Raw genomic sequence first — 19,018 nt, 5'->3', positions numbered from 1 at the left:
AATCAAATCGCTTCTTTCATTTTTGAAAAGGCCTCTGCAAAATGAAAGACGTGATCTCATTGGTTGCTATGGACAACTGGTCAAGTTTTTCTCTACACAGGTTTTGATAAATCTCCCCCATAGTAACTGACCACACTGACTGTGTCTCCTGTGTGACAAAGCTGACAGAAGACAGATGTAATTCAGCTTCAGTTGTATCTTAGAATGCAATACTCTTCATTGTAAAGGAGGGGACAGTAGAACTTTGTCATTTACTGCGAGCAAGTAACTGAGGGCAAGTGCATAGATTAGACTTTACCCCCACTTTCTGCAAAACCCAGAGACATCATAGGAAGTGTAGCCAGCACTGGGAAACCATATCAGAGAGTAATAGGAATTACCACTGCTGACAATTTATGGATGCCACAACAGCTAAAACAGGTAAACACAAGGCATACACAAAAGCCTCTACTTTATTAGTTAATAATAGCCTGTGCTGCAAAATAAAATAAAAAAAATCTTAGACTGTGGTTTTAGAAAATATAAAAATTCAATAAATAAAAAAATATATAAAAAAATGATGCATACATATAACTCAATATATATATATATATATATATATATATATATATATATATATATATATAACTCAACGTGTGTATGTATGTATGTATGTATGTGTGTGTTCCAGCATCACGTCCAAACGGCTAAAGATATTAACATGAAACTTGGCACACATGTTACTTATATGTCAACAACAAACATAGGATAGGTGATTTAACCCTTACTCACCCCCATTTGCCAGGGGCGGGGTTTATGTTTATAGTCCCATACAAGTCAATGGGAAATATATTACTGCATAACTTACTGCATAACTTCCAAACGACTTGAGATATTTCGATAATACTTGGTCACATGTTACTTATATATCCACTTAAAATATAGGATAGTTAATCTAACCCTTAACTACCCCCATTTGTGAGGGTCGGGGTTTTTGTTCCCATGCAAATCAATGGGAAATGTATGTTCCCACATAAATTCCGTATGGCTGGAGATATTTCAATACCTGGTACACATATTATGGGTCGGGATAGGAGGTCAGGATAGGAGGTCGGGATAGGAGGACGGGATTCAGTGGCGTCGCTAGAGGGGGGCCAGAGGGGGCCATGGCCCCCCTAGATCAGGCCGTGCCCCCCCCCCCTTGGGCCCCCTCAATTTAAAATTAATAGGGATGTCCTGATACATTGATGGCTCCGCCCCCAGCACAGGAGAGGACGGGCCGAGAGCTGACAGGTCACACAGCAGAGCGGCCGCTTCATGTGAGGTGAGTGATGTCCCATGTCCTCTCTCTCCCTCTGATCAGCAGTATAACCCGGGGCTGAGTAATGTGTATGATAGCAGTCCAGAGGGTCACCAACAGGCCACATTATCACAAAATTTTTTGGGAAAAATCGCGGCAAAAATTGCGCGCTTTTACCGCGATTTTTCGTAAATCGCGGTAAAACAGCGCAATTTTTGCCGCGATTTTCCCATAAATTGTTCTGGTAATGTGGCCTGTTGGAGACCTGTGGACACTGGAGGAGGGAAAGTGACCCCTCTGGAAGGACAAAATGTGAACACATTAACCCCTCATTAACCCCTCAAGGGTACATTCACATGTACAGGATCTGCTGCATATTTTTGCTGCATATTTTGTGCAGCTGATTTTGCAACCCATTAGCTTCAATAGGTAGCAAAATCAGCTGCAGAAAATATACAGCAGATCCTGTACGTCTGAACGTACCCTAAGGGCTCATTCAGGGGTGGATCCACAGTGTATTTTATGCTGCAGATCCACCGACAAAAGTCCATATGATAGCTTATTTTTGCGCCACCAATTCTACTTTATAATGACATCAGTCATTTACCCAAAAATCTATGGCAAAAACGGAAAAAAAATCATTGTGTGTATATATATATATATATATATATATATATATATATATAAATATATATATATATATATATATATATATATATATATGTGTGTGTGTGTATATATATATATATATAGAAACCAAAAACAGGCGCAGCACTCCGAAAAAACTGTGTGATTTAATATCTCATGTCAGCATCACAACGTTTCAACTCCTCCTGGAGCCATTTTCAAGCAGGCTCCAGGAGGAGTTGAAACGTTGTAATGCTGACATGAGATATTAAATCACACTGTTTTTTCGGAGTGCTGCGCCTGTTTTTGGTTTCTGTCTATGGAGGACTTTGATCGAGTCTTTTTTTGGACGCTGGCACCACCATTGTTTGCTGGACTGGATAAGTAGTGCTGCATTATTTTGGGACTATATATATATATATATATATATATATATATATATATATATGCACATACACGCACACACGTTTTAAAATTGCCCCCCCCCCACTTTTGTCACTGGCCCCCCATGTGCCCCCCCTAAATTTGAATGCTGGAGACGCCACTAACGGGATTGGAGGACGAAATAGGAGGACGAGATAGGAGGTCGGGATAGGAGTACGGGATAGGAGTACGGGATGGGAGGTCGGGATAGGAGGTCGGGATAGGAGGTCGGGATAGGAGGTCGAGATAGGAGGTCGGGATAGGAGGTCGGGATAGGAGGTCGGGATAGGAGGTCGAGATAGGAGGACGGTATAGGAGGACGGATAGGAGGATGGGATAGGAGGACGGGAAAGGAGGACATGATAGGAGGACGGGATAGGAGGTCGCGATAGGAGGATGGGATAGGAGGTCGGGATAGGAGGTCAGGATAGGAGGACAGGATAGGAGGTCGAGATAGGAGGACAGGATAGGAGGTCATGATAGGAGGACGGGATAGGAGGTCGAGATAGGAGGACGGGATAGGAGGTCGTGATAGAAGGACGGGATAGGAGGACAGGATAGGAGGACGGGATAGGAGGATGGGATAGGAGGTCGGGATAGGAGGACGGGATAGATGGACTGGATTGGAGGACGGGATAGGAGGACGGAAAAGGAGGACAGGAAAGGTGGACGGGAAAGGAGGTCGAGATATGAGGACAGGATAGGAGGATGGGAAAGGAGGACGGGATAGGAGGACGGGATAGGAGGACCGGATAGGAGAACGAGATAGGAGGTCGGGATAGGAGTACGGGATAGGAGTACGGGATAGGAGTACAGGATGGGAGGTCGGAATAGGAGGTCGGGATAGGAGGTCGGGATAGGAGGTCGAGATAGGAGGTCAAGATAGGAGGTCGGGATAGGAGGTCGAGATAGGAGGACGGTATAGGAGGACGGATAGGAGGATGGGATAGGAGGACAGGATAGGAGGATAGGATAGGAGGACGGGATAGGAGGTCGCGATAAGAGGACAGGATAGGAGGAAGGGATAGGAGGTCCGGATAGGAGGACGGGATAGGAGGTCGAGATAGGAGGACGGGATAGGAGGTCGAGATAGGAGGACAGGATAGGAGGTCATGATAGGAGGACAGGATAGGAGGTCGAGATAGGAGGACGGGATAGGAGGTCTTGATAGAAGGACGGGATTGGAGGACAAGATAGGAGGAAGGGATAGGAGGATGGGATAGGAGGTCGGGATGGGAGGTCAGGATAGGAGGATGGGATAGGAGAATGGGATAGATGGACTGCATTGGAGGACGGGATAGGAGGACGGGAAAGGAGGTCGAGATATGAGGACGGGAAAGGAGGACGGAAAAGGAGGACGGGATAGGAGGACGGGATAGGAGGACGGGATAGGAGGTCGGGATAGGAGGTCAGGATATGATGACAGGATAAGCTTCCTCCTTTGTTTATTTTCCTCCCCAACAAGGATTAGGAAGGAAATACCAGGCAACGCCGGGTACTCAGCTAGTGTATATATAAAACTCAACGTGTGTGTGTGAGTATGTATGTATGTGTATATGTTCCAGCATCACGTCCAAACGGCTAAAGATATTAACATGAAACTTGGCACACATGCTACTTATATGTCAACAACAAACATAGGATAGGTGATTTAACCCTTACTCACCCCCATTTGCCAGGTGGGGTTTTTTTTGTTTAAAGTCCCATTCCCTATGGGAAACATATGTTACTGCATAACTTCCAAACGGCTGGAGATATTTCGATAATACTTGGTCCCATGTTACTTATATGTCCACTTAAAATATAGGATAGTTAATTTAACCCTTAACTACCCCCATTTGGGAGGATCGGGTTTTTGTTTAAAGTCCCATTCAAATCAATGGGAAATGTTTGTTCCCACATAACTTCCGTATGGCTGGAGATATTTCAATACCTGGTACACACATTACTTATATGTTAGATAAAAAGATATGATAGTTAAATTAACCCTTACCTACACCTTTATATAAAAGATGTTTTTTGGTTTCAAGTCCCATGAGAGTATATGGGACTTCCAGTACCTTACTCCACAAGCTCCACTCTGCATTTCCTGTTGAATGTGTCAATCCGGCTTGCAAGCCACACCCCATCTCACAAAGAGAGGAGGTCGGGATAGGAGGTCTAGATATGAGGATGGAATATGAGGTCGGCATATGAGGACGGGAGATGAGGTCAAGATAGGAGGACGGGATAGGAGGTCAGGATATATGGATGGGATATGAGGTCGGGATAGGAGGTCAGGATAGGGGGTCGGGATAGGAGGTCAAGATATGAAGTCAGGATATGAGGACGGGATATGAGGACAGGATATGAGGTCGAGATAGGAGGATGGGATAGGAGGTCAGGATATAAGGTTGGGATATAATGATGGGATATGAGGTCGGAATATGAGGACGAGATATGAGGATGGGATATGAGGACGGAATATGAGGTCGAGATATGAGGACGGGACATGAGGTTGAGATATGAGGACGGGATAGGAGGATGGGATAGGAGGTCGGGATAAGAGGTCGAGATATGAGGACGGCATATGCGGACGTGATATGAGGACGGGATAGGAGGTTGAGATATGAGGTTGAGATATGAGGACGGGATAGGAGGCCGAGATATGAGGTTGAGATATGAGGTCGAGATATGACGTTGGGATATGAGGTCGGGATATGAGGACAGGATATGAAGTCAAGACATGAGGACGGGATATGAGGATGGGATATGAGGACAGGATATGAGGATGGGATATGAGGTCGGGATATGAGGTTGAGATATGAGGATGGGATATGGGGATGGGATACGGGGTTGGGATATGACACCAATATATGGGGATGGGATATGAAGTCAAATGCTTCCTCCTTTGTTTATTTTCCTCCCCAACAAGGATGAGGAAGGAAAAACCGGGCAACGCCGGGTACTCAGCTAGTGTAAATATATAATAGAATAATAATAAACACTGCACCATAGTTTGTTATGTGCCGACAGGCATCATGATGTCCTACATCTTTGGTCTCTGTACCACTGCAGTGTACCAGCGACCTTTCTGTATGCTGGGAAAAACAAAGTGATAGAGAAGTAAATCTACACATTGTGTCACTGTCTTCTCTGCAGAGTGTAAGGAGTGTGAGGCAAGCAGCCAGGCATTCGATTAAAAAGATTATTATTATTCTCACCTGACAGTGTTGCTCTCTCCTGGATCTCGACTCATTCTGCAGCTCACTGCCTTTCCCATCTTATTTACACTCCTGTTAATGAAGCAGTAATTAAAAAGGAGAGCGCTCTATTAAAAAGTCATGGAGGAGGAGGTAGTGCGATAGAATGACATGATAATATCTGGATAATAAGAGTATAACACAGGCACTGCCTTCATTCCAAGATCCCATACAAAGAATCATGAATTCTCAACTTAAGTTCCTGTTGTTTTATTTTTCTCATTTTTTCTTTTCTTTTGTTTTTGTCTTCTGCACCACAATGCTTTATTGTCTATTTTTTGGGTCCCTCGGTGATCTGGTAAACATAGAAGATATTGCTGCTTTTTATAATATCCCTAATGGTTACTTTTATTGGACAATAGTGTGGTGTCTTGTATGTAACGAAAGTCCTAAGTTGACAGAGTTAAGACACAAAAGGGATTGCTAAGCATATTCATAATATACCATTGTAAACATTGCATCCTACTCTTTTTTGTTATTCTTCTTATCTTCATCATGGGACACGTACTGTACTGTTCTGTACTATTTTTAAAATCTAATAAAAACAGACTCCTCCTTAGCTCTTTACAGTGTGCAGAAACCTTTTTGTTTGCCCTTTCCTTTCTCTTGCTCCTTCAGAGCGAGTCTCTCATGAAACACAACTATATTGCAAAGTGTTATCACAATATATATGCTTACATTATTACAGTGAGTTTTTAGGTTATTTTAATAAACAGATATTCCTAACAGAAAGCTGAAGACAAAAGTAAAAAAAAAACAATTTTTCGTAACAATTTAGGGTTATGTTCACAAACTGTTAAATGACCCATATTTTTTATAAAGATACCGTCATAAAATGGGGTTCAAATTACACTTGTATTTTTGCTAAATAATGTGTTGTATCAAAGTCTATGAAAAATGGTCTATAGTTGCTGCATTATAGGAAAAAAAAAAGGAATTATCCAGGATTAGAAAGACAGAGATGATTTTATATTATTTTTTTTAAACAGCACCACACCTGTTCTTAGGTTGTGTGTGGTATTGCAGTTCAGTTCCATTAAAGTGAATGAAGCCGAGTTTTAATACTATACACAACCTGAGGACAGGTGTGGTGCCGTTTTCAGAAGACATAAGCTGTTTTTTTTAACCCCTCAACGACCACGAGCATATATTTACACTCCTGGCCGGCTCCCATTATGTAAAGCGTGCTCAGGAGCTGAGTGCGCTTCATACCCGGCAGGTCCAGTTGCTATCAGCAGCCAGGACCCGTGCCTAATATCGGACATCGACGATCAGACTGATGTCCAGTATTAACCCTTTTGATGCCACAATCAAAGTTGATCATACTCTAAAACGGGAGAAAAGTGTTGCCGGTTAGCTCAGTGGGCTGTTCGTGACCACCGCGGTGAAATTGAGGCGTCCCGAACAGCTGAGGCTTCTTACCTTGCTTCCTGCTGTACGACCATCGCTCTGCTGCACCATGCCTGAGATCCAGGCTGGAGCAGCAGAGCATCGATAACACTGATCAATGCTATGGCATAGCATTGAACAGTGTATGCAATCCAAGGATTACATGTAATAGTTAGTGAATGTGATTTAACCCCTTCCTTAATAAAAGTTTGAATCACCCCCCTTTTCCCATTTAAAAAAAATATATATAAACAGAAACAAACATATATGGTATCATCCCATGTGTAAATGTCCAAACTATAAAAATATAATGTTAATTAAACCACATGCTCAAAGACTTACACGTAAAAAAAAAAATCCAAATCCAAGCTTGCGTATTTTTGGTCACTTTGTATACCCTAAAAAAAAATTAAAATCAAAACAAAAATGGTACTTCAGATCATGGCGCCTTCATACGACCCAGTATACTGAAAAAAAAGTTATAGGGGTCAGAAAATGACAATTTTACACATACTAATTTTGGTGCATGTAGTTATAATTTTTTTAAAGTAGTAGTAAAATAAAATAAAACCTATATAAATTAGGTATCTTTGTAACACTATGGACCTACAGAATAAAGATAAGGTGTCATTTTTACGAAAAGTGTATACCATAGAATCTGAAACCCCCCAAAATTTACAAAATGGCGTTTTTTTTTTTTTTTTTTCAATTTTGTCCCACAAATATTTTGTTCTGGTTTTGTCGTAACGTTTATGGTGAAATTCTTGATGTCATTACAAAGTACAATTGGTGGCGCAAAAAAATAAGCCCTCATATGAGTCTGTAGGTGTACAATTGAAAGCGTTATGATTTTTAGAAGGTGATGAGGAAAAAAACAAAAATGCAAAAACAGAAAAACCCTTGGTCCTTCAGGGGTTAAAAAAAAATAATGAGCATTATTTACAACTGTAAGAAAAAAAGCAGCTGCAAATACAAAATATTAATATAAAACAGAAAATAAGCAGTAAAATGTAAAATAACCTACAGCAATTTCAGCAACGCTGTTTGTTAAAAAAATTTTTATGCCTACAAATACAGATGAAAATGCAATCAACAAAGAAACTGTATAAAAAGAGAACCTGTATACCCGCATCCTTCACGATGTGGGTATACAGGTCGTATAGGGTTTTCTTTCCCTAACAGATAAGTCATCTCTATTCAAGACATTCGTGACTGACTCGCTGAGATTTATCCTCACTAATAATATGTTCACATGTGAAGGGCAGTGGTATGTGCAGAACCGGGGTACCACAATGGGTACCCCGGTATCGCTAATATATTTCTAGCACAATATTAAAGCAAATAAATATTCTCCACAAAAAATACCTGATGTGCTGATGATTGGGGACGGAACACAGGAACAATATGCATAATTCGTCCAGTACCTTTGGGCCTCAATGACCGTAACAATCTATCCCCCTATCTGTAGACACAGGTCATGGACAAGTTAGCTCTGTTCTTGGTGTATTATGTTTTCGTTAAGTATACACCCCTCTTGCACATAATGTATAAGAGACACAGAGCACCTGTTGCCTGAAAGAGACCGGAAGAAGCTCCTGTGAAACAGACTGTTGTCTCCATCCCCCTGCACACCTCCCCGCCGCACCGCTCACCTATCTGTAGATTAGTTTCTCCCATCACGGGTGGATATCCAGCTTTAAACAAGAATAAAGTATGAAGAAAGCAACAGGGTGAGTGCATTGTGTTTTTCTACAATTTCTTTGTTGATTACCTTGAGGTGGACTTCACATATACACGCAGTAGCACCACCAGCAAGGTTCAGCGGTAGTACCATTCATCCACTGAATACAGCATAATACGTCTTGCAGTGCCTTGACTACCTTTTACATATCATTACAGATGAAAATGCACTGTGTGAACATAGTCTTTATGTGGATTATTTTTAATTTACTAATTTACAGACTAATTTACGTGCAGCAAATGGGTCCTGTATAATTTAACAATTCTTTTCTGTTTGAAATTCTTTTCTGTCTGACCACAGTGGTCTCTGCTGACACCTCTGTGTCAGGAACTGTCCATTTTATTTTAGAAACCTACCACTGAGCCCCAAACCGCAAAAAAACACCAAAGATGAGGGAAGCAAACAGCAAATGAAAAAAAGCTGTCAGGATTCGGATTGGTATGCAGGAAGGACACAGGAGTGGATCCCCTGTGTCAATGAGGTGATGGCGTGGGCCGTACCAGTGGAACGGAATCTAAGAGGTTACTGGTATTCACCAGAGCCCGCTGAAAAGCGGGATGGACTTGCTGCGGCATATAACCCCCAGGTCGTTCCACCCGATAGCGACTCAACCTCACTGACAGCTGAGACAGGCGCGGTACACAAGGACAAGGCAAGGCGAGGTCAGACGTAGCAGAAGGTCCAAGCAGGCAGCAAGGTTCGTAGTCAGGGGCAACGGCAAAGGGTCTGGATACACAGGCAAAGGGAAGAAACACTTTCTCTGGCACTAGGCAACAAGATCCGGCGAGGACAGGAAGGGGAAGTGGGATTATATAGTGTAGGAAGTGATTAGCACTGATTGGGCCAGGCACCAATTAGTGGTGCACTGGCCCTTTAAATTTCAGAGAGCCAGCGCACGCGCGCCCTAGAGAGCGGGGCCGTGCGTGCCGGGAAAGGACAGCAGGAGGACGGGGCAGGTGAGAGAATTGGGATGCGACCCGCGGGCGGGCGTGTCCCGCCAAGCGGATCGCATCCCCGCCGGTGATAGCAGAGCAGCGCTCCTGGTCAGCGGGTCTAACCGGGGCACTGCATGCAGAAAAACGCCGCAAGCGCGATTCGGGGAGAAGCAGGGACCCGGAGCGCTCGGCGTAACAGTACCCCCCCCCCCCTTTGGTCTCCCCCTCCTTTTGGAGCCCAGGAATCTGTGGACAAGCTCTTTGTCCAGAATTTTGGCCTAAGGTTCCCAGGACCTCTCTTCTGGACCACAATTCTCCCAATCAATTAAAAAAAATCCTTCACCTCGGACGATCTTGGAGGCGAGGATCTCTTTGACAGAGAGGACATCAGAGGAGCCAGAAACAGGAGCAGGAACAGTGACTTTGGGAGAATAACGGTTAAGTATAAGAGGTTTGAGAAGAGAAACATGGAAAGAGTTGGGAATACGAAGAGAAGAAGGAAGATGGAGCTTGTAGGAGACAGAATTGATTTGATTTTTGATTTTAAATGGTCCGAGGTACCGTGGTCCAAGCTTGTAGCTAGGGACATGGAAATGGATGTATTTGGCAGAGAGCCACACTTTGACACCGGGGGCAAAGACAGGAGGAATTCTTCTCTTTTTATCAGCATGTCTCTTCATGCGAGATGAGGCCAGTAAGAGCGACTTTTGAGTTTCCTTCCAGATAGAGTAGAAGTCTTGTGTCAAATCATCTAAGGCAGGAACTCCAGATGAAGTGGGAATGAGGAGGGGGGGAAGCGGGTGACGGCCGTACACCACAAAAAATTGAGATTTGGAGGAAGACGCAGAAGGTCCACCCAGTCATCTTGACGGGCGGAGACAAAATAACATAAGTAGTCACCGAGAATTTGATTAACTCTTTCCACTTGACCGTTGGATTGAGGGTGGTAAGCACAAGTGAAATTTAATTAGATTTTTAATTGACTACATAGGGCTCAGAACTTGGAAACAAATCGCACACCTCTGTCAGAGACGATGTGCGTGGGAAGCCCATGGAGGCGAAAAATATGTAGAAAAAATTGTTTTGCCAATTGAGGCGCAGTAGGCAGACCAGGCAGAGGGACAAAATGAGCCATTTTAGAAAAGCGATCAACGACCACCCAAATGACTGTATTGCCGTGAGAAAGTGGTAGGTCAGTAATGAAGTCCATTGCTATATGGGACCATGGCTGTTCAGGCACAGGCAGAGGAAAAAGAAGACCTGCAGGTTTCTGGCGTGGGGTTTTGTCACGGGCGCAAACCGTACAAGCCCGAACGAAATCAGACACGTCTTTTTCCAGGGAAGACCACCAATAGTGTCTGGAAATTAACTGCGCAGACTTCTTGACACCAGCATGTCCGGCCAAATGAGATGAGTGACCCCATTTAAGGATTTTGAGCCGAAGGCGTGGTGGAACGTAGGTCTTTCCAGGAGGAATTTGCACAAGGGTGGTAGGAGCAGAAGAGATAAGGCACTCAGGAGGGATAATGTGTAGAGGAGGAGTTTCAGATTCGGAGACATCGGCGGAACGTGATAGAGCATCAGCCCTGAAATTTTTGTCGGCAGGACGAAAATGTATTTCAAAATTGAAGCGAGCAAAAAAACAAAGACCATCTAGCTTGGCGTGGATTCAAACGTTGTGCAGATTGAAGATAGGATAAGTTTTTATGGTCCGTATAGATAATGATGGGGTGAACGGATCCTTCCAAGATATGTCTCCACTCCTCAAGTACCAGCTTGATGGCCAGGAATTCTCGGTCGCCAATTGAGTAATTTTTCTCTGCAGGAGAAAAGGTTTTGGAGAAAAAAACGCAGGTGAAGGTCTTTCCTGATGTTTTCTTTTGAATTAAAATAGCACCAGCTCCGACAGATGAGGCATCAACTTCGAGGATAAAAGGCTTCAGAGGATCAGGCCTGGACAGTACAGGAGCAGAGGCAAAGGTAGCCTTGAGATGGTTAAAGGCTTCCTCCGCCTGCGGTGGCCAGGACTTCGGATTAGCATTTTTCTTGGTTAATGCTACAATAGGAGCAACGATGGTAGAGAAGTGAGGAATAAATTGACGGTAATAATTGGTAAATCCGAGAAAGCGTTGGATAGCTCGTAGACCAGAGGGGCGTGGCCAATCTAGAACCGCAGATAGCTTGTCGGGGTCCATTTGAAGGCCCTGACCGGACACTATGTATCCCAGGAAGGGTAGGCTGCTATGCTCAAAGAGACATTTTTCAATTTTGGCGTAAAGATGGTTTTTGCGTAGACGATGGAGCACTTGACGGACATGGAGGCGGTGTTCCTCTAGGTTGGAGGAAAATATGAGGATAAAAGACTGCAGGAGCGTTGCAAAGACCAAAGGGCATGACAAGATACTCAACGTGACCATCTCTAGTATTGAACGCGGTTTTCCATTCGTCACCTTCTCTAATATGGATGAGATTATAGGCACCCCTTAGATCGAGTTTGGTAAAAATCTTTGCTCCCCGTAGACGGTCAAATAGTTCAGAGATGAGAGGCAAAGGATAACGATTCTTTACAGTAATTTTGTTAAGACCGCGGTAATCAATGCAAGGACGTAGAGAACCATCCTTTTTGGCGACAAAAAAGAAACCTGCTCCTGCAGGAGATGAAGATTTTCTGATAAAACCCTTCTCAAGGTTTTCGCCTATATACTCAGACATGGCCTGCGTTTCTGGAGCGGAAAGAGGGTAAATTCTGCCACGGGGTGGAGTAGTACCAGGAAGCAAGTTAATAGGACAGTCAAAAGGTCTGTGAGGTGGTAAGACTTCAGCTTGGTTTTTACTGAACACATCGGAGAAATCCTGGTAGGCATTAGGTAAGCCTGGCAGAGGTGTAGAGATGGAAACTTGACAGATTTCTCTCTTGTTGGGTCAGGCGTGACCGATCCACTTGCATGGCCTCCTCAGCGGAAGGCACAGGAACTGGTTGCAATGGATGCTGTAAGAGAGGAGCCAGGCGCGGATTACGCCTTGTGTGAACAAGATACTTTTCCTGGCGAAGCTCCTGGCGTCTTTCAAAGTAGCGCATATCAATGCGGGTAGCCAAGTGCCAGATGAGTTCGGTCAGGGAGGAGGGTATCTCTCGTGCGGCCAGACAATCCTTGATGTGCCTGGATAAACCTTTCTTAAAGGTCGCACAGAGAGCCTCATTATTCCAGGCCAACTCAGAGGCCAATGTGCGGAACTGTACGGCATATTCGCCCACTGTAGAGTCTCCTTGGACGAGGTTAAGTAAGGCGGTTTCAGCGGAAGGTGCACGGGCAGGTTCCTCAAAGACACTGCGTACTTCGTTGAAGAAGGACTGAATGGTAGCAGTGGCAGGATCGTTGCAGTCCCAAAGCGGTGTGGCCCAGGACAAGGCCTTCCCGAAAAGCAGACTGAGCACGAATGCCACCTTAGACCGTTCTGTGGGAAACTGGTACAACATGATCTCCAGATGCAGTGAACACTGGGTCAGGAAGCCACGGCACAACTTAGAATCCCCGTCAAACTTGTCTGGTAGAGACAGGCGGACTCTGGACGTTGCAGCGGCAGCTCACTGTGGAGGAGATGCTGGAGCTGGCGGTGGAGATGGTTGCTGCTGTGGAGGCAAAAGCTTCTGAAGCCTGGCAGTCAACTGAGACAGCTGTTGTCCTTGTTGGGCGATCTGCTGGGATTGCTGGGCGACCACGGAGGCGAGGTCAGCGAGACTTGGCAGCGGCACCTCAGGGGGATCCATGGCCGGATCTACTGTCAGGATCCGGACTGGTATGCAGGAAGGACACAGGAGTGGATCCCCTGTGTCAGTGAGGCGATGGCGTGGGCCGTACCAGGGGAACGGAATCTAAGAGGTTACTGGTATTCACCAGAGCCCGCCGCAAAGCAGGATGGACTTGGTGCGGCAGGTAACCCCCAGGTCGTTCCACCCGATAGCGACTCAACCTCATTGATAGCTGAGACAGGCGCGGTACACAAGGACAAGGCAAAGTGATGTCAGACATAGCAGAAGGTCAAGGCAGGCGGCAAGGTTCGTAGTCTGGGGCAACGGCAAAGTGTCTGGATACACAGGCAAAGAGACACAAGAAATGCTTTCTCTGGCACTAGGCAACAAGATCCGGCAAGGACAGGAAGGGGAAGTAGGATTATATAGTGTAGGAAGTGATTAGTACTGATTGGGCCAGGCACCAATTAGTGGTGCACTGGCCGTTTAAATTTCAGAGAGCCGGCGCGCGCGTTCCCTAGAGAGCGGGGCCGTGTGCGCCGGGACAGGAAAGCAGGAGGAAGGGGCAGGTGAGAGGATTGGGATGCGACCCTGCCGGTGATAGCTGAGCAGCGCTCCCGGTCAGCGGGTCTAACCGGGCGCTGCATGCAGAAGAACGCCGCGAGCACTCCGGGGAGGAGCAGGGACATGGAGTGCTCGGCGTAACAAGGGCGATGTGGGTTTGGCATATCATTAATCCCTATTGACTTTTAGCCAACTTCTGCTGTGTTGCTGTGTTGTTTTCCACCAAAAAATGCTATGTGCCATTTGTGGCATTTTTTTTTTTTGGGGGGGGGGGGGGAGAAAAAGAAAAGAGGAATGGGAACCAAGCCTAATACAAAGCAACATTTCAATCCCTATAGATATATGTTGTCACAATGAATAAGTGCAGAATACTAGACCTGAAATGGCATGTAATTAAAAGGTGGACATTCATTTTGCATTCACAGAAACATGTTTGGGAAATTGTTCACATTTAATAAGATTGACAACAACTCTCCAAGGTAAGACGAAAACAGCCTTTTAATAATTTCCTTGGAAGATTTTTGGAAATGCTTCTTAAATACATGTTTGCATGATAAAAAGCAGTTTTCTATCTGATCCACTTCACAGAATATCATCCAAAGGAAAAATGACCCATTGATCCATTGTTCAATCAGAGATACTGTAGCTGTACCATATGCCAGAACATCTGCAACATGGATGAGAAAGCACCAAACATTTTGACCTGTGTTTTCTCTTCCAAGCCAGTACTGATGCACGTGATTTTCCATTTGTGCTATTTTATTGGACTATAAAATGTATTCTGTGCTCTTTCATCTATTCTTGGATGTTATTCATTCAGGTTTCCCATTTTGCCTTTACTTTTCAAATTATTACAATTTGTCTGCATTACTTTGAAATTAAATTGTAGTCTTTTTTGCCTATGTTCCACTTGATTGTGTGTTGTCTTTTTATTCAGTATTTACATTAATTTATTAGCCTCATTTGCATTCACACCCTTAACCTCCCCTAATGTTATCAGAGTATTTTACTCCTCTACTGTCTCTCCTGCTAACAAGGCTTTAATAACAATCATAAAGAGCTAATAAAAAAGCATTTTTGTCATGACAGCATTATCAGGAGTGATCAAGGCTTCATGAATGGTAGGTTAATATCAAGTCCTCAGATAGCTACTTATCTACGTGTCCATTTTCATTTGAATTGACAGCTACTTTATATTATACAGATTTTACACATCAATACTATAAAACTATGGTAATAAAGTAGCCAAAGCAATAAGATACATCTCTATTATTCAAAACAATGTACAGTATAAAAATTTCAACTTCCACAAACAGCAGGTTACTACAATTTACTATTGAAGTTTATAAATATATATATATATATATATATATATATATATATATATATATATTTGTGGTCAGGTCTAAACCGCATACTGTAATAGAAAAGACTTACCTGAGGGAAGTACTGCTGATCTTCATTATCACCTGTAACAAACTGACTGATCATCAATACACATACACATAAAGCAGTTGAACTGTGCCCAAAACTGCGACCAACGATCAGCCTTTAGTGGGCAAAAAAAGACACCATGAAGGGTATGAATTAAGAGTCATTTATTGAAATTAAAGTGCTAAATATTTAAGCACATTGGCCATTTCGATACAAGGGTCAGGAATGTATGTGGCAGAACAACCCGATCTCCATCTCCCTAGTTTCCTTATGATATGGGGTGGCACCTTATGTGCGGAAGCTGCCGAAGCAGCCCCAATACGAAACAAGTGTCCCGAATATCTCCTGGAGTCGAGACCCAGGTTCTTCATTAATATACGAACATGAGTACTAAATTGTGATGTAGTGAGGGCGACTGAATTGAAAGGCAACAAGGGAGAATCTTCTGGTTTTTCAATCAAAGCTTTCATTAGTCTTGAGCAAAACGGCAACGGGACACCATTGGTTCTCTGACGGAAGATACTTAATGACCACCCCACCTCTGCATGTCTGTTACGCCGAGCGCTCCGGGTCCCCGTTCCTCCCCGGAGCGCTCGCCTCATCTTCGTTGTTGCAGCGCCCCGGTCAGATCCACTGACCGGGTGCGCTGCGGTCCCGCCTTCAGCCGGGATGCGATTCGCGATGCGGATAGCGCCCGCTCGCGATGCGCACCCCGGTCCCCGTACCTGACTCGCTCTCCCTCGGTCCTGTCCCGGCGCGCGCGGCCCCGCTCCCTAGGGCGCGCGCGCGCCGGGTCTCTGCGATTTAAAGGGCCAGTGCACCAATGATGGTGCCTGGCCCAATCTTCCCAATTAGCTTAATTGGCTCCCACCTGTGCACTTCCCTATATCACCTCACTTCCCCTGCACTCCCTCGCCGGATCTTGTTGCACTTGTGCCTAGTGAAAGCGTTCCCTTGTCTGTTCCTAGTCCGTGTTCCTGACCTCCTGCCGTTGCCCCTGACTACGATCCTTGCCGCCTGCCCCCGACCTTCTGCTACGTCCGACCTTGCTTCTGCCTACTCCCTTGTACCGCGCCTATCTTCAGCATCTTCAGCAGCCAGAGAGGTGAGCCGTTGCTAGTGGATACGACCTGGTCACTACCGCCGCAGCAAGACCATCCCGCTTTGCGGCGGGCTCTGGTGAAAACCTGTAGTGGCTTAGAACCGGTCCACTAGCACGGTCCTCGCTATCCCTCTCTGGCACAGAGGATCCACCTCCTGCCAGCCGGCATCGTGACAGTAGATCCGGCCATGGATCCCGCTGAAGTTCCTCTGCCAGTTGTCGCTGACCTCACCACGGTGGCCGCCCAGCAAGCCCGACAGATCGCCCTTCTAACCCGTCAGCTGTCGGAAATGTCCACCATTTCGCACCAACTTCAGTCGCAACTTCTCCAGCAATCTTCTCCTCCGCCAGCTCCTGCACCTCCTCCGCAGCGAGTGGCCACTCCTAGCCTCTGCCTGTCCTTGCCGGACAAATTTAATGGGGACTCTAAGTATTGCCGTGGCTTTCTTTCGCAATGTTCCCAGCACTTGGAGATGATGTCGGACCAGTTTCCTACTGAAAGGTCTAAGGTGGCTTTCGTGTTCTGCCTTCTGTCTGGAAAAGCCCTGTCATGGGCCGCACCGCTCTGGGACCGCAATGACCCCGTCACTGCCTCTGTACACTCCTTCTTCTCGGAAATTCGAAGTGTCTTTGAGGAACCTGCCCGAGCTTCTTCAGCCGAGATTGCCCTGCTGAACCTGGCCCAGGGTGTTTCTTCCGTTGGCGAGTACGCCATTCAGTTCCGTGCTCTTGCTTACGAGTTGTCCTGGAATAGTGAGACTCTCTGCGCGACCTTTAAAAAAGGCCTATCCAGCAACATTAAAGATGTTCTGGCCGCACGAGAGACTCCTGCTGACCTACATGAACTCATTCATCTAGCCACTCGCATTGACATGCGTTCTTCCGGATGGCGTCTGGAGCTCCGCCTGGATATGGACTTTGTTCGCACGAAGCGTTTTTTCTCTCCGGCTCCTCTCTCCTCTGGTCCTCTGCAATCTGTTCCTGTGCTTCCCGCCGCGGAGGCTATGCATGTTGACCGGTCTTGCTTGACACCTCAAGAGAGGACACGACGCCGCATGGAGAATCGTTGCCTGTACTATGCCGGTACCGAACACTTCCTGAAGGATTGTCCTATCCGTCCTCCCCGCCTGGAAAGACGTACGCTGACTCCGCACAAAGGTGACACAGTTCTTGATGTCAACTCTGCTTCTCCACGCCTTACTGTGCCTGTGCGGATATCTGCCTCTACCTTCTCCTTCTCTACTATGCTCTTCTTGGATTCCGGATCTGCAGGAAAATTTTTTTTGGCCTCTCTCATCAACAGGTTCTACGTTCCTGTGACCAGTCTCGCCAGACCCCTCTACATCTATTGTTTTTACAATAAAAGATTGGACTGTCTCGTACGTTTCCACACAGAACCCCTCCTAATTTGCATCGGACCTCATCACGGAAAAATTGAGTTTTTTTTCCTCAGGTTCTTTGGCCCCAAGAAGAGGGGGAGACCCAAGGGGGGGGGTACTGTTACGCCGAGCGCTCCGGGTCCCCGTTCCTCCCCGGAGCGCTCGCCTCATCTTCGTTGTTGCAGCGCCCCGGTCAGATCCACTGACCGGGTGCGCTGCGGTCCCGCCTTCAGCCGGGATGCGATTCGCGATGCGGATAGCGCCCGCTCGCGATGCGCACCCCGGTCCCCGTACCTGACTCGCTCTCCCTCGGTCCTGTCCCGGCGCGCGCGGCCCCGCTCCCTAGGGCGCGCGCGCGCCGGGTCTCTGCGATTTAAAGGGCCAGTGCACCAATGATGGTGCCTGGCCCAATCTTCCCAATTAGCTTAATTGGCTCCCACCTGTGCACTTCCCTATATCACCTCACTTCCCCTGCACTCCCTCGCCGGATCTTGTTGCACTTGTGCCTAGTGAAAGCGTTCCCTTGTCTGTTCCTAGTCCGTGTTCCTGACCTCCTGCCGTTGCCCCTGACTACGATCCTTGCCGCCTGCCCCCGACCTTCTGCTACGTCCGACCTTGCTTCTGCCTACTCCCTTGTACCGCGCCTATCTTCAGCATCTTCAGCAGCCAGAGAGGTGAGCCGTTGCTAGTGGATACGACCTGGTCACTACCGCCGCAGCAAGACCATCCCGCTTTGCGGCGGGCTCTGGTGAAAACCTGTAGTGGCTTAGAACCGGTCCACTAGCACGGTCCTCGCTATCCCTCTCTGGCACAGAGGATCCACCTCCTGCCAGCCGGCATCGTGACAATGTCTTAGTGACCTTGAGACTCAATTCGCAACAGCCATTGGACCATTTTAATTGCGACTTAGTCAACGCTATACCATTTTTAGCTACGCACGTGAATTCCCCCAGCCGGAGAAAGCCATAGAAAGCCAAGTAAATGGCAGCTTTTAACACCAGACTAGGTAAGAAGCCGAACGGGTTCCTATCCAGCTGGTCAGACACTGATCTGAACAATTCTGCAGAAATGGGAAGGCGGCCCGGAGCTTTGGGTGCTCTGCTCAACTGTGCCCCCTTGAGAGCTGCTTTGACTGCATGCGTGGAAAGTATG

General features: G+C 46.2%; 2 long non-coding RNA genes across 2 annotated transcripts in view; both read left to right on the top strand.

Moving 5' to 3' along the window:
• The window catches only part of LOC130357808 (uncharacterized), a 41,124-nt gene that overhangs the window by 207 nt on the left and 21,899 nt on the right, over window positions 1-19,018 (top strand). The gene's annotated exons all lie outside the window — the stretch shown is intronic.
• Window positions 83-14,854, top strand: LOC130357805 (uncharacterized). The gene is made up of 3 exons (XR_008889275.1): window positions 83-420; window positions 14,377-14,430; window positions 14,540-14,854. It is a non-coding gene; the product is annotated as an uncharacterized LOC130357805 (long non-coding RNA).

This window comes from Hyla sarda, chromosome 2, assembly GCF_029499605.1.
Source record: "Hyla sarda isolate aHylSar1 chromosome 2, aHylSar1.hap1, whole genome shotgun sequence".
Lineage (NCBI taxonomy): Eukaryota > Metazoa > Chordata > Amphibia > Anura > Hylidae > Hyla > Hyla sarda.
The sequence above is the reverse complement of the archived record's forward strand: the minus strand, read 5'-3'. Positions and strand labels throughout refer to the sequence as shown.